Source organism: Aedes aegypti, chromosome 2, assembly GCF_002204515.2.
Source record: "Aedes aegypti strain LVP_AGWG chromosome 2, AaegL5.0 Primary Assembly, whole genome shotgun sequence".
Taxonomy (NCBI): Eukaryota; Metazoa; Arthropoda; class Insecta; order Diptera; family Culicidae; genus Aedes; species Aedes aegypti.
The window spans coordinates 438,162,843-438,180,346 of record NC_035108.1 but is presented as its reverse complement, the minus strand read 5'-3'; the positions used below and the strand labels follow the sequence as shown (position 1 = coordinate 438,180,346).

Below are 17,504 nucleotides of genomic sequence, written 5' to 3'. Positions count from 1 at the left end.
CTTTCCGACATTTTGTCGTTCAACCTTCTGTCCTCAACCTTTTGATCCTTCGGAATTCTTGCAAACTCCTGGAAACGTTGTTTGTACTCGGGGTACTGTACACTCCTAACGAAGCTTTTCATATAGTGATTTCCAGAAGTTTTTAAGGGGTTTTGGTAAGTCCAGGGTCCAAACAATTTTCAGGGTTTTCAATGGGTTTATCAAGCGCCCCAATTAGAGCTTTTCAAAATTTCCGATAGGTTTTTCAACGGAGAACAAGGATTACCAGGGGTTTCTGAAGACTGTCAAAAGATAATGCAATTAGGGAGGAATTAAAAGGTACAATACACGCTCAATCTGTTCGGTAAAAATAACTGGGTTTTTGAACTACCGAAAAATTCAGTAAACTAAAAATAATCGTCAGAAATCGGAAAACAGAGATTTTTTACTGAAATTTTGCAGAGAGCTTTCTTTTTATATCATACATCGATAAAAAATAAAACATGGTGAAATTTGCTTTTCAATTACGCGTGGGGACAGTTTTCATTTTACTGACTTTTTCGGTAGTTCCAAAACCCAGTAAAATTTTACCGACCCCAGTAATTTAATCTAAGTGTGTACTTTCAGATTTTCATTGTTGAGATCCTTCCAAGAAGGTTCGATAAAAAAAAGAGTTAATTTCTCAAAGCTTTTTCTTTTAAGAGCCCTTGAAACCCGTTAGTAACATCTTAGAAACCTCAGAAAAGCCCCTTCCTTTGCTCCTACGAGCCTTAGGTTACCAAGAACTGAAGAAAACTATGGTAAAAGGATGAAAGACACATCGTCGAAAGGACAATAGTTGGAAGAGGAATAAATAAGGCACGAAAGCTAGAAACACTTTTTCCAAAGCATAGCATAGCAAAGCATAGACTGACTGTACATGTCAATGGTTGCTCCTCCGTGATTGGTAATAATTGCACTGCGATCCAAATGAATAAGGGATGGGAGTTTCCGCTTACTCTCGGAGTGCAATTTTAGCAGATCTAATATTATTGATCAATAACGACGCCGGCCAAGTCCTTACAGTCAGTTGGGATGGGGAAGGAATGTTAGGGTGTAATGATTGTTGCTTCTAGAGACCGAGAATACCTCTGCATCTCCACAATCATCACGGAAAGGGTGTTCATTAGCGGAACAAGAAAAGATCTTAGAGTCACCTTTGGTCGGTGATGCGATCCATGGATAAGGAGGAAAATACGACTTATACTTAAAGCTAGTTTTTATTTTTATCTCGAAAAGTTTAAAAAAAATATTTAAAATAAACGTCAACATCTATAATGTCAAACCATTCAAAAGAAGTTTTTATTAATGGCGAAAAGAGAAAAATATATGCATATATTATAAATTATATGTAACAGGAATAATGCCGACACTTGTAGTGACGAACCATACATAGTTTGTTTGAAAATTACATGAGTGTATAACTGTGCATTTTTGTCTCAAGAAGAAAAGTGTTTGGTAGAAGTTTTAATAAATACTTCAACATTTATAATGTCGAACAATTCAAAAAAGTATCTTAAGTAATATCAAAAATTTTATATGTGTATTAGAATTGCATAAAACTAGCATAATGCCGACACCTGTAGTGACGAACCATACAAAGTTTAATTGAATATTACATAAAACTAACGCTCTCATGAAAAAATGTGTTATCATAAGCATGAAACGAGCTCACCAATCCATCCTAGATTGAACACGAATCTTGCTCGGGCTTTCCAAAACACTGCCCATCAAAACACGCGAAACAAAAACCAAACTCCCGTTTTCCCGAAAACGAAGCGTCTTGCTTGGGCTTTCCGAAGCACTCCGAAAGCTTTCCACCCCTTTTTGTCTCCCGACATTTTGTCTTTCGACCTTCTGTCCTTCCGACCCATTGTCTTTCGAGCTTTTGACCCTAAACTCTTATAAAAACTCCTTCGCAATCCTTGTGAACTACTTGGAACGTTTTTTGAACTCGGAGTACTGTAAATCCCTAAGGAAACGTTTCAATGTGCATTCCAGAAGTTTTTAAGGGGTTTCAATAATTCCAGAGTCCAAACAATTTTCAAAAATGTTTGCTTCTTAACCGTCACTTTTAGATATATGGTGTCTTCGCGAAAGTTTCTCCATATTTTTTTTAACATTTTCTTCATTTATGTGAGATTAGAGTGGCCCACGTGGTTAAGGAAATCAGAATATAAACTGATGTATACAATGTTATACAATATTTTAGAACAATCGATTTGAAGCAACATTGCTACCCAAATTTATATCTCGTATGGGTCGCGAGTTTATAATTTTTTATGCGATAATTTCTCGCCGAATCTTTGTTCCGAGCACTTTTAGCACATTTGATTTCACAACTTTTTGAATAAGTAACCACTGTTCTATCTCTTATGGTTGCAGAGTTATCAGAGATTTCCTTCGAAAAAATTGTTGTTATCAAACATCGATATCTCTGAAAGGCGCAAACGGATTTCAAATCTTTCCATGCCAATTGACAGATTATCTTTTTTCTGCTAACGATGAGGAAACTGTAAAGTCGTTTTTAGAAGAAAAAGTAGTTGAAATTTGAAAACAATATGTTTTTGAACAAAAAACGTCTTCATCTTGACACATAACCCAAAAAGCTTGGTGGCTAAATTGAATGTTCTTAAAGTGTCTGAACAAAGTAATAATAAAAATCCGTTGATTTTTATGATTTCTCTGGATACACACTATAAACCAATATTTATTTGCTAAAGAAAAAAATGAAATTCTGCTTAGAGAAATATATAAAATAGAATAGAAAAAAAAGAGTTAATTTTTTAAAGTCTTTTTTTTTTAAATCCTCGAAACTCGTTTTTAACATCTCAGAAACCTCAGAAATGAACCTTGATATTTCTTTTGTTCCTAAGAGCCTTAGGTTACCAAGAACCGATGAAAACTATGACGAAAGTTCGAAGAGGGAAAATTAAGGGACAAAAGGTCGATAATCTTATTTTAAAGAAGGAAAACTTTCGCACCATTCAATCACTTTCGACCTTTTGGTATTTTGTAATACAACGTTATCGACGTTCTGTCCTTTCGATCTATTGTCTTTCGAAACTCTTGTGAACTCCTGGGAACGTTGTTTGTACTCGGGATACTGTAACGAATCATTTCATTGTGGTTTCCAGTAGTTTTTGAGGGGTTTTGGTAATGCCCGGGTCCAAAAAATTTTCAAGGTTTTCAATGGGTTTATCAAGCGGCTAAAAATGGATTGGGGCTGTTCAAAGTTAGTACCCATAGGTACATCAGCGGTAAACAAGGATTACCAGGGGTTCCTGAAGACTTGCCAAGTGGATCCCATAATGTAAAAGGGACTTCGTATTTCCACCGTTTTGGGGATAAATCTCAACAGATTCATGGTCTATTTTATATTTTTTTAAGTTGATGTCGTAAAATCCTTGGTTTCCAATTTCAGTGTGAAACTAGAATTCTAGTGTGAATCCAGAGCCGATAGTGTGGACCCTGGTATTCTTGTGTGGATCATAGAATTCTACTGTGGATCCTGGAATTCAAGTGTGGATTCCGAGATTCCAGAGACGACCTTGAGATTCGATTGTAGGTTTTGAGAATTCAGCGTTTATTCTGGGATTTCAGTGTGGATCTTGGGGTTCCAGTTTTGATCTCCAGATCTTAAGATTTCAGTGTGCATCCTGGTATTTCAATGTGGTCCTTAGATTTCAGTAGGATATCAGTGTGGTTCCTGGTACTGCAATGTGAAACATAGACATTCAGAGTGGATCCAGGGATTCCAATGTTGACTTGGGGATCAAAGTGTGGACGCCGGGATTCAAGTGTGAATCTTTGGATTTTCAGTGTGGATCCTGGGATTCAACTGTGGATCTTTATATTCAAAGGTGGATCCGGGGATTCCAAGGTGGATTCTGAGATTCCAGAGAGGATCCTGAGGTTGATGATGTGATTCCCATGTGGAACTTAGGATTCCAGTGTGGATTCGGAGATTCTAGTGTGGACCTTGAAATCCTATATTCTGATATTCCAGTGTGGATGCTAGAATCCTATGTGGAACCTATGATCCTAGTGTGGATCCTGGGATGTCAGAGTAGGTCATGGAATGAATCTTTTGAGTCCAGCTTAGGATTTCAGAGTCGATCTTGGGATTCCAGTGTGGATCCTGGTGTTTCAGTGTGAATGCTGTGATTCCCATGTCGAACTTAGGATTCTAGTCTGAATTCTGAGATTCCAGTGTGGAGCTTTCGATCCTAGATCCTGATATTCCAGTGTGGATCCTGGGATCCTAAGTGGAACCTACGATCTTAGTGTGGATCCTTGGATGTCACAGTAGATCATGGAATTTCAATGAGAATCCTTTGATTTCAGTGTGGATCCTGGAGTTTCAGTATGGATGCTGTGATTCTAATTAGAAACTTGGGATTCCAGTCTGTATTCTGAGATTCCAGTGTGGACCCTACGATACTATGTTTCCATTGTAGATCTTGATATTCCAGTGTGGGTTCTGGGATCCTAGTGTGGAACCTGGGATGGCAGAGTAGATCGTAGAATTCCAGTGTGAATCCTTTGAGCTCAATATGGAGCTTAGGATTCCAGAGTTCATTTAGGATTCCATTGTGAATCATGGGATTTTAATGTGGATCCTGGTATTTCAGTGTGAATCATAGGATTTCAGTATGGATTTTAGGCTCCCAGGATGAATTCAGGGATTCCAGTGTGGATCCTTTGATTCCAGTAGGGATCATGGGATTTCAGTTGGGTAGATGGAGGGATTGTTTCTCAATGTGGATTCCAAGATTCAAATGTGAATACAGGTCGGACTCGATTATCCGGAGTATCGATTTTTTTTCACTCCGGATAATCGAATCACTAAGAAAAAATTGAAATCTTTGATAAAAGAACTTAAATATTATCTTTTTTCGTTCTTTTATTTATATATAATGCAGTGGCGTAGCCAGAAATTTTTTCTAGGAACAGTAGGGGTCTTTACTTACAAGAAAAAAAATGACCAGCATACACAAAAAAAATACTTTTTTAAACCCCCCTTTTCTTAAATACGTTCTTAACTGCAAAACCATTCATATTGTACATTGCAATACCAAAACATCTCAGATCTATGCATGAAACTTGAAAAACAAGAACATCAAAAAACAAATTCCGGATAATCGAGTCGAAAAGCCCGGATGATCGAGTCTTCGGATAATCGAGTCCGACCTGTATTAGGATTCTAGAGCGGATACTGGGACTGTAGGGTGGATCACAATGTGTCAGTGTGAATCCTAGGATTCCAATGTGGGTCCTTGGATTCCAGGGTGGATTCTGAGATTTCAGAGAGAATCCAGTAATTCCATTGTATGCTTTGGGACTCCAGTGTTTACTTTGGGATTCCAGTGTGGATCCTGAGATTCCAGTGTAAAACTTGAGATTTCAGTGTGGATTCTGGAGTTCCAGTGTGGATGCCGTGATTCTAATGAGAATCTTGGGATTCCAGTGTGGAACCTACGATCCTAGTGTAGACCCTGAGATTCCATTGTAGATCCTGATATCCCAGTGTAGATCCTGGGATCCTGTGTGGAACCTTTGAACCTGGGATGGCAGAGTAGATCGTGGAGTGTGCATCCTTTGAGTCCTGTATGGAGCTTAGGATTCCGGAGTTGATCTTGGGATTCCAGTGTGGATCATGGGATTCCAGTGTGGAACCTTCCTGGGATTCCAGTGTGGATTCTGAGATTGCAGATGGATAGAAGTGGATCATCATTATGTGTACTTGGATTTCCATGTGGATCCTCAATGTGGATCCTTGGATTATAATGATTTGTAGTATTGCGTGAAGATCTCGGGCGAACACTCCAGTTCGTTCAAGTCTCGGCGGGGACTACGACAGGGCGATGGACTTTCGTGCCTGTTGTTCAATATTGCGCTTGAAGGTGTCATGCGGAGAGCCGGACTTAACAGTCGAGGCACGATTTTCACGAGATCTGGACAATTTGTTTGCTTCGCGGACGACATGGATATTATTGGGAGAAAATTTGAAACGGTGGCAGATTTGTTCACCCGCCTGAAACGCGAAGCAACAAGAGTCGGGCTAATGGTGAATGCTTCGAAAACAAAGTACATGCTGGTTGGCGGAACTGAGCGCGACAGGGCCCGCTTAGGAAGCAGTGTTACGATAGACGGGGATACCTTCGAGGTGGTGGACGAGTTCGTCTACCTCGGATCCTTGTTGACGGCTGACAACAATGTTAGTCGGGAAATACGAAGGCGCATCATCAGCGGAAGTCGTGCCTACTATGGGCTCCAGAAGAAACTGCGGTCAAGAAAGATTCGCCCCCGCACCAAATGCACGATGTACAAAACGCTCATAAGACCGGTAGTCCTCTATGGGCATGAGGCGTGGACTATGCTCGAGGAGGACTTGCAAGCCTTTGGGGTTTTCGAACGCCGAGTGCTAAGGACGATCTTCGGTGGCGTGCAGGAGAACGGCGTGTGGCGGCGAAGGATGAACCACGAGCTCGCTCAACTCTACAGCGAACCCAGTATCGTGAAGGTAGCTAAAGCTGGAAGGATACGCTGGGCAGGGCATGTTGTAAGAATGCCGGACAACAACCCTGTAAAGATGGTGTTCGCCACGAATCCGGTCGGAACAAGAAGGCGTGGGGCGCAGCGAGCTAGGTGGATTGACCAGGTACACCAGGACCTGGAGAGCGTGGGTCACATTCGAGGATGGAGAGAAGCGGCCATGAACCGAGGGAATTGGCGAAATATTGTTGGCGAGGCTTTATCAAGATAATTGATGTAAAGCCAAATAGCATAGCATAGCATAGCATAGCATAGACTGACTGTACATGTCAATGGTTGCTACTCCGTGATTGATCGGAACTGGTAAGAATTGCACTACGATCCAAATGAATAAGGGATGGGAGTTTCCGCTTACTCTCGAAGTGCAATTTTAGCAGATCTAATATTATTGATCAATAACGGCGCCGGCCAAGTCCTTACAGTCAGTTGGGATGGGGAAGGAATGTTAGGGTGTAATGATTGTTGTTTCTAGAGACCGAGAATACCTCTGCATCTCCACAATCACCACGGGAAGGGTGTTTGTTAGTGAGGGAGGAAAAGATCTGGGAGTCACCTCTGGTCGGTGATGCGATCCATGGACAAGGGGGAAATATACGACTTATATTTAAAGCTAGTTTTGTATTTTTGTCTCGAGAAGTTTTTGGTAGAAACTTTAAAAAATACGTCAACATCTATAATGTCGAACAATTCAAAAGACGTTTTTATTAATGACGAAAACTGAAAATTACATGTATATATTTTAAATTATATGAAACAAGAATAATGCCGACACTTGTAGTGACGAACCATACATAGTTTGTTTGAAAATGACATATGAGTATTACTGTGCATTTTGTCTCGATATGGTAGAAGTTTTTTAAAAAATACGTCAACATTCACAATGTCGAACAATTCAAAAGATAATTTTCAATAATGTCAAAAAAAGAAAAATATATGTTTATTGAAATTGTATAAAAAAATAGCATAATGCCGACACTTATAGTGACGAACCATACAAAGTTTGTTTTAGTATTGCATAAAAGTTACGCTTTCAAGAAAACATCTGTTATCATAAGCATGAAACGAACTCACCAGTTGGTAATCCATTCTCGACTGAACACAAAACTGACACTGACAGCAAAACTTCTTGGCGTTCCGAAAACAAACTGTCTTGCTTGGGCCTTCCCAAATACCTACCCAGCAAGACGCTCCAAAACAGAAAGAGAGAAAAAAAAAATGTAAAAAAAAAAAAATCTCTGGCGCCGAAAACACGCGCGGAACCGTGAGAAAAATCTATCGGACGACGCAAAACCGAACTGTCCTGCTTGGGCTTCACGTAGCACTACCCAGCAAGACGCTCCAAACAGGAAAAAAAAAAAAAATCTCCGGCGACGAAATCGTGAGCAAAATCTAACGGACGACGCAAAACCGAACTGTCCTGCTTGGGCCTCACGAAGCACTACCCAGCAAGACGCTCCAAACAGGGAAAAAAAAATCTCCGGCGACGAAAACGCGCGAAATTGTGAGCAAAATCGATCGGACGACGCAAAACCGAACTGTCCTGCTTGGGCCTCACGAAGCACTACCCAGCAAAACGCTCCAAAACAGGAAAAAAAAAAAAAAAAAAAAAAAAAAAATTCTCCGGCGACGAAAACGCGCGAAATCGTGAGCAAAATCTAACGGACGACGCAAAACCGAACTGTCCTGCTTGGGCTTCACGAAGCACTACCCAGCAAGACGCTCCAAAACAGGAAAAAAAAAATCTCCGGCGACGAAAACGCGCGAAATCGTGAGCAAAATCTAACGGACGACGCAAAACCGAACTGTCCTGCTTGGGCCTCACGAAGCACTCGATAATTGATGTAAAGCCAAATAAGTAAATAAGTAAGTATTTCAGTGTGGATACTGGGACTGTAAGGTGGATCATAGTGCGTCAGTGTGGATCTTGGGATTCCAATGTGGATCTTCGGTTTCCAAAGTGGATAATGGGATTCCAAGGTGTATATTAGGATGCCAGGATTAGGTCCTGGAATTGTAGCATGAATCGTGGGCATCCTGAGATCCCAGGGAGGATCTTGGGATTCCAGTATGGTACTTGCGATTGCAGTGTAGATCATATGTGAATCTTGGGATCCCAATGTAGACCCTGGGATTCTGGTTTCGATCCTGGTGTGATTTGTGATTTCTGGTGTGGGTCTAGGGAATTCCAGTCGGGAACCTGTGATTTCCGGTGAGGAGCCTGAGATTTCAGTATGGATATTGGTATTCCAGTGTGAATCTATGCGAACTATGGGAATGCTGTTAGATTTTTGTCGGAGTTCTGTGGTAAAGCTTCAGAAGAGTGTGTACTTGTTTATCGTAATGAAACTCCCTGATATTTCCAGGTTTTTCCAGGTTTAAAAAAAAATCAGGTTCAAGAAATACTCTAATTTTATACGTCTAAAATAAACTAATGACAATTGAGAGTCCAAGAATTTTCTTAAGGAATTCCTCTAAAAAATTGTTTAGATATTTTAAAATAAAAGAAAGGTTTTTTCTAGAAAGTGTACTTTGTTGAATCTTGGCAGATTTTGCCGTCATTTCGGGAAATTAAAGATTATGAGTGATGTACTGTTTTCCCTGACGTTCTTGGATGTACTGAAAACTATATTATACTCAATATTTTACACATTTTTCAACGTTCAGTTAAGTATGTTATTCGTTTGCCACAAATAATCTTCATCATTGTTATGTTGTACACCACTGCAGTGTACTGGTGGGAGAACCTCGCTACTCGTACACAGCATCAGCGCGATTGCCCGACGATGGTCGATTGCACGACAATCGAAAGCTTTTGTGCGTCCAAAGAATCTTCTTCAAGATTTCCGGCACAATCGTCGTGAAACCATGCAAATACCAATCAACTTATACAGTGATGATTCAGACAGTCCATCTTGGAGGCACATACCTGGAAATAGAAAGAAAAGAGAAAACATTGTACCAACTGCTGGTCAAATTTGTTATATAAGTACTGTACTTCAAGCAAAGATATGAATACAATTAACCTAGACTGAAGCCTAGTCTCACTCGCGATCCAAACAAGCTTATCACGATCGCCATTTGGAAGCAAACCCAGAGCCTATTCGCCACTGGAGTCCCCATCAGGGTTGACCCCACCCCTCTCAAAATGGGCATCTACCCGCGTAGTCGCGATCGGTAATAAACTCCTTCCGAAATGATTCATGGAAGCCACGATCGCAGGCTTAAGGCACGTCTCGAAAATCGTGTCCCATTCAAATTTATCAGAATCGCCCACAGGTGCACCCTGTGCAGAGAGGGATCCTAATCAGTCAACCGGCGCACAATGAGCTCATTAACTTCGAACTTGGCTGGCTGGATCGAAAAATTTGAATATGACAGAGTAGAGGCGCACTCGGTACTTCGCGAGTCGCGAATAATTAAAGCCATATACGTACGGCTCGCGGAGCGGTTCCCAATTTCCATAAATTTGCTCATAATCGAAATCGGCTCTGGGGTGATTCCCGATCAGATGGAAGGAACAAGATTATAACAGAATGTGGTATTTTTTATATCAGCTGTTTTAGACAAAATGAAATAAAAAACAATCCGTAACGGGATTGGAACCAAAAACCTATTGGTAGAAAGCCACGCGCTCTGTACCACACAACCATTTCATTTAGTTGGATTGAGGATCATGATTATGACTCCAGAAATCATGATTTATAGTCATGAAATCAATTTATGAATTTCATGATTTGTAAACCATGATCTTAAAAATTTTATTCCGTGTATGAATTTGCTATAAAAAATTTTGTGCCAAATTGAAAACCAATTTTCCTTAATAATAAAATTATATTAAATTGTCATTTTTAACTGTCATTGATAGAAATGTATTATAATCTTGTTATATGATTCTAATCGGGAAGCCACGGCATCAACAGAATCGTGATAAAGACCGCGTCGGGTCGGAAAGTAGAATCGATCTCTAACTGGGGTCTCCCGTACTCTCTAGATGATCATTAGCGTTGGCTGCAATTTGACTTGTTCGGAGATCGAGTACCGGTACGAGCGCATTGACCTTTTAAGGTATCGGACAATATGAAAACGTAGAATTGGAGCGAAAGGACACTGTCGGTGACACCAAACACCATTCGGCGGGTTCTTTGAGTTAGGTGCCGCCAATTTCGATGACTGACGACGATCGTGTTGGTCCAGAACTCAGAACTGGCGCAATTAGCGGGAATCTTAGAACTTGGGTGAGAGGTCGATCGATTCGATTTCTACAGGTTCATTAGAGCGATCCTTCTGTGGGTGGGTTGGATTGTCCGGGTCCTTGGAGCCAATTTGTATACTCTGTTTTTGGACTAGATTGGTTGTTATTGGTTGCTAGATTGGATGATGGATCATACTCGTTAAGCTAAGTAACAACAGGATACTTTCTAATTCACTCCAGAAGTACAAGAATGCAGTGATGGAAAGTTGCGAGCATTTCTGCTGAACTGGAACAAAAACAAAACCAAACGCTCCCGAGCGTCAGAGCGCTGGTTTACTCGCATCCGTCGTGCTCCCGAGTAACCGAAGCTAAAAGTGATTCGCGAACGTGTTCGGAGCTGTTCGGAGTCGAATTGTGTTTTTGGGAAAAAAGCTGCTTCTCCTCCAAAATTTATGGTTTCCAAGGGTTTTTGACTACAAACTAGTAGTTTACTGTCAACTTGATGGTTATGCTATTAATTTGTCTGTCAGAACCATAATAAATCACAACTTGCTCGGTTACGGTTACGTAAACGTTCCCGAGCTTGTTGCTGCTTTTTTTTGACATGTACTCCCGAGCAGGCGGGTGCGGACTTACTCACACCTAGCCAGTTCGCGAGTCGGTGATCTTTGTTATACGTTGGTATGCACTCGTGAGCTGCTTCGTGATGCGATCTTTTCCAGCACTGCAAGAATGAAGGTCTATCCAAAATGAATTCTAATCTAATTCAAAGTCAATCAAGACGACGAGAAAACGACAAGAAGACGACAAAAAATGCAACGCAAAAAAGGCAAGAAGAAGGCAAAAAAAAGCCAGAAGAAGACAAGAAGACGACCAGAAGATGACATGAAGATGATAAGAAGACGACAAATAAAAAAGAAAGAAAATACAAGTTTGATCGAAATCGAATCGAAATCGAATCGAAATCGAATCGAAATCGAATCGAAATCGAATCGAAATCGAATCGAAATCGAATCGAAATCGAATCGAAATCGAATCGAAATCGAATCGAAATCGAATCGAAATCGAATCGAAATCGAATCGAAATCGAATCGAAATCGAATCGAAATCGAATCGAAATCGAATCGAAATCGAATCGAAATCGAATCGAAATCGAATCGAAATCGAATCGAAATCGAATCGAAATCGAATCGAAATCGAATCGAAATCGAATCGAAATCGAATCGAAATCGAATCGAAATCGAATCGAAATCGAATCGAAATCGAATCGAAATCGAATCGAAATCGAATCGAAATCGAATCGAAATCGAATCGAAATCGAATCGAAATCGAATCGAAATCGAATCGAAATCGAATCGAAATCGAATCGAAATCGAATCGAAATCGAATCGAAATCGAATCGAAATCGAATCGAAATCGAATCGAAATCGAATCGAAATCGAATCGAAATCGAATCGAATCGAATCGAAATCGAATCGAAATCGAATCGAAATCGAATCGAAATCGAATCGAAATCGAATCGAAATCGAATCGAAATCGAATCGAAATCGAATCGAAATCGAATCGAAATCGAATCGAAATCGAATCGAAATCGAATCGAAATCGAATCGAAATCGAATCGAAATCGAATCGAAATCGAATCGAAATCGAATCGAAATCGAATCGAAATCGAATCGAAATCGAATCGAAATCGAATCGAAATCGAATCGAAATCGAATCGAAATCGAATCGAAATCGAATCGAAATCGAATCGAAATCGAATCGAAATCGAATCGAAATCGAATCGAAATCGAATCGAAATCGAATCGAAATCGAATCGAAATCGAATCGAAATCGAATCGAAATCGAATCGAAATCGAATCGAAATCGAATCGAAATCGAATCGAAATCGAATCGAAATCGAATCGAAATCGAATCGAAATCGAATCGAAATCGAATCGAAATCGAATCGAAATCGAATCGATCGAATCGAATCGAAATCGAATCGAAATCGAATCGAAATCGAATCGAAATCGAATCGAAATCGAATCGAAATCGAATCGAAATCGAATCGAAATCGAATCGAAATCGAATCGAAATCGAATCGAAATCGAATCGAAATCGAATCGAAATCGAATCGAAATCGAATCGAAATCGAATCGAAATCGAATCGAAATCGAATCGAAATCGAATCGAAATCGAATCGAAATCGAATCGAAATCGAATCGAAATCGAATCGAAATCGAATCGAAATCGAATCGAAATCGAATCGAAATCGAATCGAAATCGAATCGAAATCGAATCGAAATCGAATCGAAATCGAATCGAAATCGAATCGAAATCGAATCGAATCGAATCGAATCGAATCGAAATCGAATCGAAATCGAATCGAAATCGAATCGAAATCGAATCGAAATCGAATCGAAATCGAATCGAAATCGAATCGAAATCGAATCGAAATCGAATCGAAATCGAATCGAAATCGAATCGAAATCGAATCGAAATCGAATCGAAATCGAATCGAAATCGAATCGAAATCGAATCGAAATCGAATCGAAATCGAATCGAAATCGAATCGAAATCGAATCGAAATCGAATCGAAATCGAATCGAAATCGAATCGAAATCGAATCGAAATCGAATCGAAATCGAATCGAAATCGAATCGAAATCGAATCGAAATCGAATCGAAATCGAATCGAAATCGAATCGAAATCGAATCGAAATCGAATCGAAATCGAATCGAAATCGAATCGAAATCGAATCGAAATCGAATCGAAATCGAATCGAAATCGAATCGAAATCGAATCGAAATCGAATCGAAATCGAATCGAAATCGAATCGAAATCGAATCGAAATCGAATCGAAATCGAATCGAAATCGAATCGAAATCGAATCGAAATCGAATCGAAATCGAATCGAAATCGAATCGAAATCGAATCGAAATCGAATCGAAATCGAATCGAAATCGAATCGAAATCGAATCGAAATCGAATCGAAATCGAATCGAAATCGAATCGAAATCGAATCGAAATCGAATCGAAATCGAATCGAAATCGAATCGAAATCGAATCGAAATCGAATCGAAATCGAATCGAAATCGAATCGAAATCGAATCGAAATCGAATCGAAATCGAATCGAAATCGAATCGAAATCGAATCGAAATCGAATCGAAATCGAATCGAATCGAAATCGAATCGAAATCGAATCGAAATCGAATCGAAATCGAATCGAAATCGAATCGAAATCGAATCGAAATCGAATCGAAATCGAATCGAAATCGAATCGAAATCGAATCGAAATCGAATCGAAATCGAATCGAAATCGAATCGAAATCGAATCGAAATCGAATCGAAATCGAATCGAATCGAAATCGAATCGAAATCGAATCGAAATCGAATCGAAATCGAATCGAAATCGAATCGAAATCGAATCGAAATCGAATCGAAATCGAATCGAAATCGAATCGAAATCGAATCGAATCGAAATCGAATCGAAATCGAATCGAAATCGAATCGAAATCGAATCGAAATCGAATCGAAATCGAATCGAAATCGAATCGAAATCGAATCGAAATCGAATCGAAATCGAATCGAAATCGAATCGAAATCTAATCGAAATCGAATCGAAATCGAATCGAAATCGAATCGAAATCGAATATAAAAAAAATAACTCCGCACATTTTATTTTTCGAAATTTTGATATAGTTAATAATATTAAATAGATATTTGTTCGTGGCTGGATGGATGGATGCTCTAATGATAGCCATGCTCATTTTCCCACTTTGACAGTTGCAGACGACAGATATCCATCAGTGCCCTATCCTTCAACGGATCGGTTGTATGACATTTACCATTCAAGTATAATCACCTATCAGGGAACAACAAAGTATTCCATAAAAATAATTAAAACGGGAACATCATCTCCTCAGTGGAAACGGTCTCTGGACCCGAAATTAGCTGTATCTCACTCTCAAGTGACATGACGGCTGTTTGTCGCGACCCGAACAAAAACTGTCACACATATTTTTTCAAGAACGGGGAACCGTACCGAAGGGGCGAGGGTATTTGACCAAAGACGACAGCCAAGCAAATTGAAAACTGTATACCGCTCGTCGTAACGAGAATATACTTAATCTTGCCTTGTGTTCAACGAATACCTCCATCAGTGTGAGGCAGCTGTCGCTATCTGTTAGAGAGACGGGTGCCTTACCTGACTGAACTGATGGTTCCTGATATAGAGAGAAGCAAACGTTACAATGTTTTCGTCGTTTTGCATGATGTTAACCCTTTTGACGGCAGCTCCATTTTTACATATATTTTTTTCTCATATTTTTGTACAATTTTTTTCCACAAATTATCAGAACACTCTTATTTTTTTTGGAATTCGTGTCGATTTTGAGCATAAAATCAAAATATAAAATTACTTTGATTTATCAAAAAATGTAAAATATGGTCTATATAAGGTTAGCTTCGCTAAAATAATTCATACAAATCATTTAAGTTGCCTCCAAAAAGTTGGAAAATTACAAAAAAAAAAAAAATTATTTGACATTTAAAAAAAATCTTTGCACGGCTAGTTTGGTACCAGGAACACAAAAGCTCTTTACTCAAAAACGGTTGCACCAATTTACTTCATTTTTTTGGTAAAACAGACTCTCGTCAAAGTATTGTTTTGGAAAGCAAATAACCAAACATGAGGAAAAATCTGTAGCCAGAGTTATCTACATTTGTCGTGGCGTTGGCCCACCAAAAATTTTGGAATATCTCCGTAACCAGATGTCCAATGGTCAAATTCGACTCGGATTATACTTATAATATATGATTCTCTAAACACTTTCAATCAATTAAGCCGTTTTTGAATAAAACCAACTCGTTGATGAGTTCCAGGATCATTCAATACTACGTCATCTATTACTGAGCTATCAGGCGTTTACCGCCCCACAAAAGTACTAAAAAAATTGCTTCACATCGAATCATCGTCTATTGAACAGGGTGTCGCCACTCCTACGCCACAACTCCTCATCGCGATATCTCGTATTCAAAAGCAAGATCAATCTTGTCGCACCATGTAGCAAAGCAACCTAGCCTGCGTTCGCCGTATTATCTATTGGCTCACGGAGACGAACGCAAGACGCTTGTGCAAGAAGACAGTCATACATATAATAATAACTCTCGTCGTCATCGTCATTCCATATCGATCATATCGCCAGAAATGGAACAACGCGCGTCCCACACGCGCGATCACTCACTCGCCTTACCAAAGGCCTGGGGGTACTTTTTCGCTATATGGAGGCAATAGAGCCGATCGTACCCCTCGAAGCCCGGCAAGTAATGATAATGAATGTCTGAGATTCTCTCGGCGCGATCAACAACGATCACTGCGAGAGCGCATTACAACGAGATCGCCTCCTACTCGCCTTAATACATAAAATGTGGCACAACACACGTCGAGTTTGTCGTCGATAACAATGAAGACCCACCATCATCGGGGCTCTAAGCCCGGAGAGTTCTGATTGAGTAATCTCGTAACACACGGAACAGACCCGACTGACTGTGTAGTAGAGTGGCTCATAATCGTCAAAATTAAAAAAAAAAATAATTTGCACCACCGAAGTTAGTTCATTTGGATCCACAGATACTGCCGTGAACGCTTTCACGTTTCAGCTTTCAAATTTATATGACAGAATCTGCAAAATGAGGTTGAAAAACGTTTCTGTCAATTAAGAAACAACAATCAAAAAACGATCAGAAGCCAATTCCAGCACTGAAAGTAAAAAACAAATTATTACTAATTGCAAAAAAGCAAAAAAACCTTTTTATGCAGTTTGAAAGGAATCTATGACAAAAGGTCGAAAGGACAGAAGGTCGACGCCCACAATTTTAATTTAGGACTCACAAGTCCAGTTAAAAATCAAGTTACACAGGGTTTCGCAAGCATTTCCAGCTAAGAAAACATTTACGACAAAACCTGGAGGACTAATTTGAAAGAATAAAAAATACGGAGGCCCTTGCATCCTCATCAAGAAACTTCCAGGGGTAGCTTATTATTCTTGGTTGATATGTTTAACAAATATCCTCTCTGACAAACGAAATAATGCCAAGATTGTACCAATTTTAAAACCGGATAGAAATCCTGCCGAAGCTTCTAGCTATCTTCCTATCATTTTGCTGTAAACTTTTTGAAAAAAATATTTCAATCAGGATGATTATTCACATCAACGAAAATTCAATTTTTGCCAATGAACAGGTTTAGATTCCGACATGGACATTCGATCATTTATCTACATTTGCTTGATTTGCTTGGATCCGTTCAAACTATAAAAGTAAAATCTGGAGGTTTGAAAAAAGAAAAACATTTTTTTTTGCTTTTCGATGATTATGGTCCACCCTACTGCCAAAGCCTCAAAATGGCCTAAAGAACCTCTCGCGCCCTCCCGTTAAGGCTGATTGATTGTTATGAGACATCTCTGCACTGGGTACGGTTCAGCATTCAGTATGGGAAAGGGGTGGGGGGCTGGAAAAGGGGCTCCCACGCGGTTTTTGCGCGAATACTCACGGGCATGCGGTCGCGATCACGGAAATCGAACCATTAGTCATGCTGCCTTATCCTCTCCGACCATTCGTCCAACACACAAGACTTCATTATATTGCTAACTGCACAGTGGCCTAGGTTTGAAAGGTTTGTTGAAGATGTTTTGGGGTTGTAAACCCTATTTTAGGCATAAACAACTTTTTTTTCTTTTTTCAAAATTTGTT

The 17,504-nt window shown here is 39.7% G+C and overlaps 1 protein-coding gene across 2 annotated transcripts in view; it reads right to left on the bottom strand.

Moving 5' to 3' along the window:
• The window catches only part of LOC5568000 (ras-interacting protein RIP3), an 899,140-nt gene that overhangs the window by 393,948 nt on the left and 487,688 nt on the right, over positions 1–17,504 (bottom strand). The gene's annotated exons all lie outside the window — the stretch shown is intronic.